General features: G+C 32.1%; 1 protein-coding gene across 3 annotated transcripts in view; it reads left to right on the plus strand.

Moving 5' to 3' along the window:
* RANBP17 (RAN binding protein 17) overlaps window positions 1–12564 on the plus strand; it is a 332283-nt gene that overhangs the window by 42480 nt on the left and 277239 nt on the right. The gene's annotated exons all lie outside the window — the stretch shown is intronic.

Genomic DNA, 12564 nt, shown 5'->3' on the forward strand with positions numbered 1-12564 from the left:
ATAATGTCTTAAAATGTCTTTTATTATCTGTTTTTGTTTTTGTGTTTGGAGTCACACATTAAAAAACTGCTGACGGGCTACATAGTGGAGTAGTTAACCTCTACTTCAAATAATCTCTCTTATTAAGATCTCATTATTTATAAATTAAATTAAGGAGCAATATTTTTGCAGCATTTTAGTCTTTTCATGGTTGATTTCTTCCGTCAGAGTTTTCGAAATTATTAAATATTAAATACGTACAAAAGGCTGTGTATATATATTGAGACATGGTGACTAGCAATAACAAACAGCATCACACAGCATAAAGAATAGGTCAGTATCAGTATCTTTGTTGTTCCCATTGTTTCTCTGTCCAAATCTATCTTTTCTTCCAGCAGAAAATACTTGGAATCTTGAATTTTGCATTTATCAATTAGTGCCTTTTGTTATTCATAGTAGTACTGCGTGTGTGTGTGTGTGTGTGTGTGTGTGTGTGTGTGTGTGTGTGTGTGTGTGTGTATGGGTATATACAGATACATATATATATATATATATATATATATTCTGGAAATAATTCATGGTTTTGCAAATTTCTGAACCTTATACAACTGTATACAATGAAACTGCATTCTACAACTTGCTTTATTTTTTTTCCTCAGTATTGCATTTATGAGGGTTTGTGTTGATGCTATGGCTGTAGTTCCTTGATTTGCACTGCCACTGTTCTGTTGTTTGAATATACCAAATTTATTTATACATTTTCTTGTCAGTGGATATTTTTATTTTTTCTGCTTTTTGCTAATGGAATGAGTGCAGCTGTGTAAAGATTGTTATGTATATCCATTACATAGTTTCAGTAGAATGATGCCAAACTCGTTTACAGAGTGATTTTCTACTTTACTTCCCACCCACCCTCACATAGATCTTTGCCAACACCTCATAATGTTAGACTTAAAATTTTTACCAGACTAGTTCAGGTAATATACCTCATGGGTATTTTAGTTTTTTTCTCATAATTAATGAAGTTTAGTATTGTTTTATGTTTGTTGACTGGTATTTGTGTCATTATCAATGACATATATTTATGATTTTTGTTCAGTTTTCTACTCACCATTTGGATTATTAGTTTATCTTTTACTGATTGAATTCTTTTTGTGTTTTTGATGCTAACCCTTGATTTGAATTGTAAATATTGTCCCCAAGTTTGTGATCTGCCTTTACATGTCACTTTAATGTATCTATTCTCTTAGTTATTTTTCATATCAAACTTCATTTTAATTAAATCACCTAATCTTTTTAAAGAGGTAATATGTCCCCATTATCCAGAAAAAATAAATTAAAATGTGTTTCTGTTTCAGTTCTATGATCTGTCCTCTTGTTCTTCACTCTATGTAGCAATTTTTACTAGTTTTGCGTATATTTTCAAAGTTTCTGCATGCATATACAAACAACTATGAATTTATAAATTCTTATCCCTCTTTATTTACTTAGGATGTGGTATACACCCTTAGTGTTCTACTCTTGCTTTTTCTTTCATTTAATAGTGTACTTTATAGCTATTTTCATATTTAGAGAATGCTTATTTTTTATAGATGCATAATATTTTATTCTTACTGTATCATTATTTAATCATTCTTTCTACCATTGAAAGTCATTAGAATTATTTTTCATCTCCAGCTATTAAAATTAATGCCATATAGATTAACCATGTATATATGTCATTTTACGTGTGTACAAGTATATATAGAAGATAAATTGCCAGAGTAGAATTACTATTGGCTAAAAGGGTAAATATTTATAACTTTTATAGATATTGCCAAATTACTTTTGGAAAGGACTATGTCAATTTACTTGTCCACCAGCTAGCTATCTATGGGAGTGTTTCCGTATTGCCTTCACAGGATAATTTTACCAGGCTTTTGAATTCTTAGCAATTGTATAGGTGAAAAATGGTTTCTTAGTATAATTTAATATTCTCATATCAGTTAGGCATTAAGTTTATTTAAGACTATTTAGTCTTGTTTTTCTGTAATGACATGTTAATTTCTTTGCTGTTTTTTGGGTGTTGGTCCTTACTTTTCTCATTGATTTTTTTTTATAAGAGCTCTTTGTATTTTAGAAAAATGAGCTCCTTGTCTGTGGTAAGAGTTGCAAATATCTTTTTCTTTTCTCTCTCTCTTTCTTTCTTTCTTTCTTTCTTTCTTTCTTTCTTTCTTTCTTTTTTTGTGTACAGTTTGATGAATTTAACAGTTATTCATAGCCATGTAACTATCATCACATTCAAAATAGAATTTCCTTCATTCCAAATAATTTCCTCATGCTCTTTGATCCCTTTCCCTGATCTTGACATGGGAACCACTGATTTCTGTAATTGTGGTTTGTCTCTTTTAAATTTTTGCATAAATGGAATCATACAGTAAGTAGTCTTTTGTGGTTGACTTTGCATAGCATAATGTTTTTGACATTCAAATATATTGTGTATATTAATATTTTGTTTCTTTTTATTGCTGCATAGTATTCCATAGTGTAGTTCTATCTATAAAACTATAGTCTATCCACTGTGTGATGGACATTTGAGTTCCACTTTCAATTGGGAGGCTATTATGAATAATGGTGGTATGAACATTTGCAGACAAGTCTTTGTGTGTTTTTAAATTTTTATTTCTCTTGGGTAAATACCTAAGACAGATTGCTGGGTCATATGAGAAATGTATGTTTAATATTATAGGATACTACTGGGGTGCCTGGGTGGCTCAGTAGGTTGAGTGTCCGACTTCGGCTCAGGTCATGATCTCGCAGTTCGTGAGTTCAAGCCCTGCATCGGGCTCTGTGCTGACAACTCAGAACCTGGAACCTACTTCAGATTCTGTGTCTCCCTCTCTCTGCCCCTTCCCCGCTCATGCTATATCTGTCAAAAATGAATAAATGTTAAAAAAAATATATAGGATACTACTGTATTGTTTTACAAAGTACCATTTTCCATTCTCATTATTTTCTCTACATCTGCATCATGATTTGATAGTGTCTTCTTAACCTTAGCCATTCTACTGGGTATCTAAAAGTGTATCATTGTGGTTATAATTTGCATGTCCCTAATACTTAACAGTGGTGTGCTTTTTGGCCATTCATATATCTTCTCTTGTGCACTATTTGTTCACCTTTTTTGTCTATTTTTAAATTAGATTGTTCTTTTATATGTATTCTTATTGGAATTGTAGGACTGTTTTACATATTCTGTATATAATTTCTTTTTCACATAAATGTTTGCAAGTATTTTTCTCTCTGTCGTTTCTCTTCAACTGTTTTTCAAAGAGCAGAAGTTTTAAATGTTGATGATCTACCTTTTCAATTGTTTCTTTCTGGCTTATGCTTCTTGTATTTACGAAATCCTGTGCAGTGCAAGTCACAGAGATGTTCTTCTGTATTTTCTTCTAGAGGTTTAATAGTTTTAGCTATTATGTTTAAATTCGTGAACTTCCTGGCATTAACTTTTGTGAATAGTGTGAGTTGGGGGTAAGGCCCCACCCCCAGCCCATACAATTATATAGTTGTTCTAGCACCATTTGCTGTAACAACTGTCTTTTCCCCCACTGAATTATTGTAACACCTTTGTCAAAAATCCATTGGTTATAAAAGGCTAGGGTTTATTACTGGACTCTATTCTCTACCATTGATCAGTATGTCAGTGTTATACTGTCTCAGTTATTGTAACTTTGTAAGTCTTGAAATCAGGTAATCTAACTGTCTCATTCTTCTGTCTCAAAATAGTTGTGTCTGTTCTCGATCTTTTGCCTTTCTTTATTAATTTTAGCATCAGCTTGTTAATTTCTTTAAAAAGTCTCACTAGAATTTGATTGGGATTGCCTCAATCTATGCATCAATTGGGCCATCTTCACAATATTGAGTCTTCCAGTTTGTGGACATGGTCTGTTGCTCCACTTACATAGGTGTCCCTTAATTTTCTTTGCAATGTTTGATTGCTTTCAGCACACAGGTATTAAAAATGTGTCACTAAATTTATTCCTATATATTTTTGATGTGGTTGTAAATTTTACAATCATTCTCTGCTATTCTATACAACCAGAACTGATTTTTCTCTTTGTGTCCTATGACTTTGCTAAATTTACTTATTCCAATAGCTTTTTTGTAGATTCTTTTGGATTGTTATATAAGATCATGTCATCTGCAAATAAAGACAGTTTTATATCTTGTATTCAAGCCTTTTATTTCTTTTTCTTGCCTTATTCCACTGGTAGGACCTCTGGTACAATGTTGAATAAAAAGGGAAGAGTGGGTAGTCTGGCCTTGTTTCTGTTTGTACATCTAAAGCATTGAGCCTTTCACCATTGAGTAGGATGTTATCTGTAGGTTTTAAAAAAGATGTTCATAATAATTTTGAGGAATTTCCCTTCTGTTCCTCTGGCTATTTATACTGAGTGGTGCATTGATTTTTTTTTTTTTTTAATGCTTTTTATCCACCTATTCAAATGACCCATTTTTTTTTCGCTTTTTTACTAATATAGTGAATTACATTGATTGATTTTTCTGTGTTAAGCCAGCTTTACATTCCCAAGGTAAATCCTACTTTGTTATTATATAATATAATGTTCCTTTATATAATGTTAGATTCCATTTGTAAAAAATTTCTTATTTTACATTGATGTTCATGAACGATATTTATCTGTAGTTTTCTTTTCTTGTGATGACTTTGCCTGGTTTTGGTAACAGGGTAATACTAGCCTCATAAAATGAGTCAAGGAGCATTTCCTCTTCTTTCTTTATCTTCTGAAAGAGTTTGTGTACCATTAATATTATTTCTTTGTTAAAAGTGTGATAGAATTCACCAGCAAAGTCAGTGGGCCTAGAGGGTTTAGAATTACAAATTCAAATTTTTTAATTGATATAGGACTATTCAAACTTTCTAAGTGCCTAACTTAGTCATTTGTATCTTTCAAAGACTTTATCGTATTTAAAAATTTATTGTAATAAAGTTATTTTTTATATTGTTACTTTTTTTTAACTTTATTAAAAGAGAGAGAGAGAGAACGAACGAATGTGAGTGGGGAACTGGCAGACGGGGAGAGAGAGAATCCCAAGCCGGCTCCATGCTATCAGCGTGGAGCCCAACATGAGCTCAGACTCATAAACCATGAGATTATGACCTGGGTGAAATCAAGAGCAGGTCACTTAACAGACTGAGCCACCCAGGCACCCCTGTTATTATTCTTTTGCTGTCTGTAGGATCTGAAATGATTTTCCCTTCATTCTTTCTCTTTTAACGGAAGTATACTTAACATGCAGTGTTACAATTTTCAGGTGTACAACATAATGATTTGATATTTGTACATAATGTGACATGATCATCATAGTAAGTCTTAGTTAACATCTGTCACCATACATAGTTACAAAATTATTTTCTTCTTGTGATGAAAACTTTTAAGATCTGCCCTCTTAGCAGCTTCCCGATATGCAGTACAGTATTAACCATAGTCAACATGTTGTACATTGCATCCCAATGACTTAGTTTATAACTGGAATTTTTTATTTTTTGACCTTGTTTACCCATTTTACCCACCCATCTCTCATTTTTGATAATGACAGTTGTTGCCTATTTTTCTTTCTTCCTTAGATATTTATCAATTTTGTTAATCTTTTCAAAGAACCAACTTTTAGTTTCGTTGATTTTCTTTATTGTTTGTTCAGTTTTTATTTCATAAGCTGTTTTAGTTTTATTATTGTCTGTTTTATACATTTGATTTTATTTGGTCTCTCTCCACCCCCCCCCCCCCATTTTTAGATAAAGGTTTCACATCTTTGAGTTTTAGATTTTTGTATTTTTCTAATAAAAACATTTAAAGTTATAAATGTCATTGTTAAGCATTGTTTTAGCTGCATCTCATGCATTTTGATGCTTTATTTTTGTAATCATTTAGTTAAAAATATTTTCCAATCTGTATTTCTTTTTTAATGCATGGATTATTTGACAAGTGTATGCCTTTTATTTCCAAATATTTGGGGGTTTTCTTAGTTGTCTTATTGTTACTGATTTCTAATTTAATTCTACCTTGGTCAAATATTATTTTCTGGGATTTCAAACCTTTTAAATTTATTGAGACTTTTTTTATGACCTAGCCTATAGTGTGTCCTGGCAAACATACCATGTACCCTTGAAAATAATATGTACTTTACCATTTGGGATATCAATTTGTAAATAGAAATTAAGTCAAGATGGTTACTAGTGTTGTTCAGATATTCTTTGTCTTTACTGATTTTTTGTTTTGTTTTGATCTGTTTCTATTATTTACAGAGAGAGGTGGTATAATCTCCAAATATGATTGTGGAATTTGCTATACTACTTTTAATTGTCAATTTTTGCTTCTATAGAAGTAAGACATGTATAAGTATAGACATCTATAATTGTTTTGTCTTTTCTGTTAATTGATTCTTTAATCTTGAAATGTGTCTTATCAGATATTACCATAGCCAGCGCCTTCTTATGCTTTCCATTTACACGGTATATCCTTCTCCATCCATTTACTTTCAATCTGTCTGTGTCTTGATATTTAAAGTACATCTCTCAGACAGTATATCGTTCTTCCTTTTTTAAAAACCTATTCTGACCATCTTGGCTTATAACTGGAGTGTTTAGTCCATTAACTAAATGGGGTGGAGGGGGTCTACCAACTCAATACCATGTGAACTAGTTCCTTAGAATGAGGTTCTTTATATCATACTGGTAGTCTAGTAAGGCTGCAAATCATGCGAGGTCTGACTTGAGAGTTTTTTCCTCCTCTCTACCTCATGTTAAAGTCAGGTCAGAAAAGTTTCTCTATTGTCTTTCTCTGTGAAGGGCAGGTTTTTTTCCCCTCCAGTTCCTTTTTTTTTTTTTTTTTTTTTTTTCCACTAAGAGTGAGTTTCTTGTTGGACTCCTCACATTGGGCATACCCTAGGCTTTCCATTGGCCTTCATGGAGAAATTCAAGTTCTCTAGTTGTTTCCATGCTTATGTCTCTAAATTTTAGCCCTCACATTTTTTGGCCTTTGAGTATTTATTTTACTTCATCAACTCAGAAGTACATTTGGTGCCTTTGTGCAAATTAGACAAATACAGATGTAACATAGAGTGCACAGAATGGTGAGTAGCGCACAGCCTAAATTTTCATCCCTCCTTGTCTTTTTAGTTAAGTATCTTTTTATAGCTGTGGTTGCCCTTTAAGCCTGTGTTGTAGTATTTTTAAAACTTTGTTTTTGTCTAATGACTCAATGCTATCCCATGTAGTATCTTTTCAGATTTGTTTTCTACATTAATTCTGATTATGTTATGTTATAATTTGGTTTGTGTTTGGCCAGCTACCAATAAAATCATATTTTTCTTTTTAGTTTATATCCCAAATAGTGTTTGCTTCTTTAATAGTAAAGAATTAGTAGTTTTCACTTCATTGTGGTCAGCTTGATGCTCTGAAAGGCTTTTCAGCTGCAAAACAGCTCCTGGATAAACTTTTTAATGCATTGCTGGGCTTGAAATAAGTTCATGAAGTTTTTGACGTTCCTTCTCCCCTGTGCTGCTCTACACTCCTCTGTCCCCCCACCTCTTCTCATTATTTCTCTCTCTTTCAAAAAAAAAAAAAAAAAAAGAACTTTAACCAGAATGGAACTAGTCAATAGCAAACAAGGGCAAAAGGCAGTAGTGCTTTCAAAGGCAAATTATCAACAGCAGTGATTAAATTGGTGCAAAGCCTTAGGCCAGTAGCAAGGTAGGTGTACTGAACTTAAGATTCTTCTATTAAGTTGGACGCTTCAAAGGGGATAAAGTGGTCCCAAATTATTAGAGCCCATTGGCTTCCAGCAAAATAGTAAATTAAAATCTTCTCTGACAAATAGCAACCATAATTTAGGGCCTCGAGAATCCTGCAGATTAAGATCAACCAAATGAGTGTTCATAATTTAAAAAATAGTGAGCACACAAATAATGAAACAAGACATCATGAATGAGCATTGAGAGAAACAATAAATTGTATATTCGATTTGGACCTCCCAGAGGACTTAAGATATTATAATTGGATAGGAATGTAAAATAATTCTGTATGAAATGTGTAAAGAAATAAAAAAATAGAATCACAAATGAGCAAAAAAGAATATGAAAAATGACCAGACTGAAGAAGACTCAAGTAAAATCTTTATTATTGAAGACAAATTTTTGTGACCTGAAATTTAATGAATGCATTGAACAGTAAGTTAGATCTAGCTGAGAAAAGAATTCTCAAATTGGCAGTTAGGTTTGAAGAAATTTTCAAGAATGTGGAGAAACCAGGAAAGCGAGAAAATTAAAAGAGAAATTAAAGGATGGGATGAAAGTTCAGGATATCAAATTCAGTCCCAGAAAAACAGAATAGAGAAGATGGAACAGAGGCAATAACTGAAGATACTCTTGTCTGAGAGTTTTTCTGAACGAAGACATGAATCCACCAGTATAGCAAACCCAACGTTTATCAGCCAAAACCAAAAAACAGCATTTTAGTCAGACTACATAGTCCCAAAGACAGAAAATCTCAAAAGCTGCTTGAAAAGTATGAAATAGACTGATAAACTCACTTCTCAACAGTAAAAATGTAAGCCAGAAGATGGTAGAATATTATTTTTTAAAAATTGTGCCAAAATAACAACAATCCTGTAATTACATGTTAGCTGAAGTATCTTTCAAGAACAAGGATGAACAAAAGACATTTTCTACCAGTAGAAAACCAGAAATGTTTTCTACCAGTAAATCTTTGCTGAAGTTCTTCATTAAAAGTTTTCATCAGCAAAATGAAAAAGTAACCTACCCAATGGGAGAAAATATTTGCAAACATATATCTGATGAAAGGTTAATATCCAAAATATGTAAAGAACTAATATAACTCAGCAACAACAGGTACATCAAAAGGCATTCAACATCACTAAACATCAGGGAAAAGCAAATCAATGAGAGACCACCTCACACCTGTTAGAATGGCTTTTATCCAAAAGACAAGAGAAAACAAGTGTTGACAAAGATGTGAAGAAAAGGCAACCATTGTACACTGTCAGTGGGAATGTAAATTGGTGCAGCCGCTATATGGAAAACAGATGGTAGTTCTCAAAAAATTAAAGATCAAGCTACGATATGATCCAGCAGTTCTACTTCTGTGTATTTACTCCAAGAAAACAAAAACACTAACTTGAAAAGATAATCTACACCCCTGTGTCTATTGCAGCTTTGTTTATGGTAGCCAGGACATGAAAGCAATCTAAATGTCCATTGATGGATGAATGGAGAAAAACTGTGGGGTGTGTGTGTGTGTGTGTGTGTGTGTGTATGTGTGTGTGTGTATATATACATATATATATATATATATAATGGAATATTATTCAGCCATAAAAAGGAAAGAAATCTTGTCATTTGTGACAGCAAAGATGGATCTTGAGGGCATTATGCTAAATGAAATAAGTCAGAGAAAGATTAATAACCATATGATCGCACTTATACATAGAATCTGGAAGTAAAACATAACAAAAAACTGAACTTACAGATACAGAGAACAGAGTGGTGATTGTCCAGAGGAGGGAGTGGGGAGTGGGCAAAATGGGTAAAGGTGGTCAAAAGATAGAAACTTGCAGTTAAAAAATAAATGTCATGGGGATGTAATGAACAGCATGATGACTATAGTTAATAGTACTGTTAGTTAATAGTACTGTATAGTTAATAGTACTTGCAACTTTTGGGGCCAGTAAAATCTTTAAAGTCCTCACCATAAAAAAAAGTTGGTGACTATGTGAGGTGATGGATGTTAACTAGACTTACTGTGGTAATCATTTCCTAGTATATATAAATATCAAATCATATGTTTTACACTTGTAACTGATATGTCAATTGTATCTCAGTTTTTAAAAGTTGAGCAAGTTATTTGTATATAAAGCAAGTCTTAACAAATTTCAGTCACATAGCATCAGAGTCCACATTGTTACTAACTTGCAATTAAAACTAATGGCGAAAATAATAATAAATGAACTCTATACACTTGGGTATCTTCTAAGGCACATGAGATACCATGTTAATCCCAGTAAATTGGCAAAAGTAGCAAATCATATAGGAGAATGTAGATCAAAGGGAATTCTTATATACTTGTGGTAGGAGTATAAAGTAAATCAATCAGAAATGGAATGGAAATCAATTTGGTGTTATTTTGCTAAGTGGAACATTTGAATCCCTGCTGACTTGGCCCTTCCACTCTTAGGTATGTCTTCTAGAAAATCTCTTCCACACAAGAGGACATGTGTGAAAATATTCGTAGTCTAATTGTTCCTAAGGACACAAAGTGGAAACAGCTCAAATACCCATAACCATTAAAATGAATAAACAGATCATAATGGTTACACAATAGAGTAATATGTAACAGTAAAATGGAATGAAGTACAGGTATACTTATGATGAATTTCAGAGATAGGATAGGTGGTGAAATAAAGCAATTTTCATCATCAATTTTCAGGAAACTGTATATAGTATGAGACACTTAAAGCCCCAAACAAGTGAGACTAAAAATATATTGTTTTAGGAATATATGCCTAAGTGGTAAAATGAGAAAAAAAATTCAAGAGAATAATAAGAATATATTCTTATATATATATTCTTATATATATATATTCTTATATAATAAGCACCAAATACAGGATCATGGTTACCTCTCGGGTGGCAGGTAAGGGGATAAGCTAGGGGAGGAGTATGAAGGTAGGTGTGACTGTATTGGTAAAGCCTTGGTTCTTAAGTTGGATAGGGAGTTCACTGGTGTTTGTTTTATTATACTTCATATCCATTACATATAGCTTCAGATATAGCAAATATTATATTACAATGTAAAAAAATTCAGATGTAAAATCAAATACCTGTTTTCCTACAAAAGGATACCAAATGAAAATATAGCTGTTCTGAGATATATGAATGGAATTAATGTCAATGTAATAATTTATTGATATTAAATAGGTGTATCTAGTGAATGAAGTCAGACCTGATTCTTGATTAATATAAATTCAGAGTTTTTATCATAAGATATACTATGTGTTTTTAATAATAATTCAGTGTCTAATGCTCAATACATAGAAAATTTTTAACATTTGTTTCCTTGCTGCTTTTTTTTTTTTTTTTTTTGGTAAAAAGGCAGTGGGGTGGGGCACCTGGGTGGCTCAGTCAGTTAAGCAGGGTTCCAGGCCTGCATTGGGCTCTGCGCTGACAGCTCAGAGCCTGGAGCCTGCTTCAGATTCTCCGTCTCCTCTCTCTGCCCCTTCCCCACGGACACTCTGTCTCTCTCTGTCTCTAGAAAATAAATAAATGGTAAAAAAAAAAAATAATAAGAAAAACAAAAAGTCAGTGGGAAGGAATCTACTTTCAAAGATATCTCTGGTCTACTTAAAAATAATTGTTTTGTATTACAAAAAAATGCCTAATGTGGCTCTAGTTTATACTGTTGTATGTAGCGGTATTCAATTTCTTTTGTGCAGACTAAACACTTCAGTTAGTGTTGAACAAAGAAAATTATATGCTCTCGTTATGTGTGCTTTAATTTAGATGCTTAATGGCTTTTAATGTTACAAAATAAGTTTATTATTATATTATGATCTCATTTGTATTATATTGTCTTGCTCTTCCATATTTGTGGTGATATGGTCATGGTTTACAAAAACAATAATCCCTAAGAAATAGGTCATTAACAGTAGTTAACGATTACTTGTGATCTATGGTAATGACTGATTTCTTTGGGATTATTGCAGTTATAAACCATAATTACAGATTATTACAGCAATAATTATTTTGTTAAAGGAAAAAATGTTCTTTGCTTGAACAGCTGCTAAAACAAGTGCCCTGAACATTTCAGAATAAATAGAAAAATGGAAAATTATAATGGAAATTTAGTCTCATTATAAAGATGATATTCAAAACAAATGTGTAGATATGAAACTTGTTTATTGGATATTTAAATTTCTAAATGTAATTTCGATTTACGGATTTACATGGTTCTTTAAACTTTGTGGACAGAATTCTGTAACCAAAGTACCATTATTATTTTGAATACTGTCAGTCTAAAATTGTTGAGGTTTAGGGAAAGGATGTGTATGAGAAATACTACTTCTCAGTTAAATATGAAAATTATGTTTGATAGCTTAAAAATAATGCCTTTATATTCCATTGTTGATTTCTATCACTAATCCTAATTTATTCAGGCAGTGGTTGTTAAGTTTCTAAGGTTAAGAAATGCCTGCTTTGTTGTTTGTTGTATAATAGAAGTCACTGTTTCCAAAAACAAGGAGAGTAAATAAACATTTTATTTTTCCTCTGAATAAACAAACCTCCATTCAGAATTTACCATAATTTCAGAAAAAAAAAATGCTCACAATTGATCTCATGCTATTTCTGCATAGCATTTTTTGATATACAAGCCTTAATTTCAAAGTCACAGAATAAAAGGAATTAAAAAATAAAAAACTTAAATTTGAGAAATTCATGTCCTGTATTTAGTATCTTTTATTTTTCTATTATTGGACAGTGATACTCATCAGCTGCACTGAAGAAATCATT

Source organism: Panthera pardus, unplaced genomic scaffold (genome assembly GCF_024362965.1).
Source record: "Panthera pardus isolate Hobbes unplaced genomic scaffold, ASM2436296v1 HiC_scaffold_2, whole genome shotgun sequence".
Lineage (NCBI taxonomy): Eukaryota > Metazoa > Chordata > Mammalia > Carnivora > Felidae > Panthera > Panthera pardus.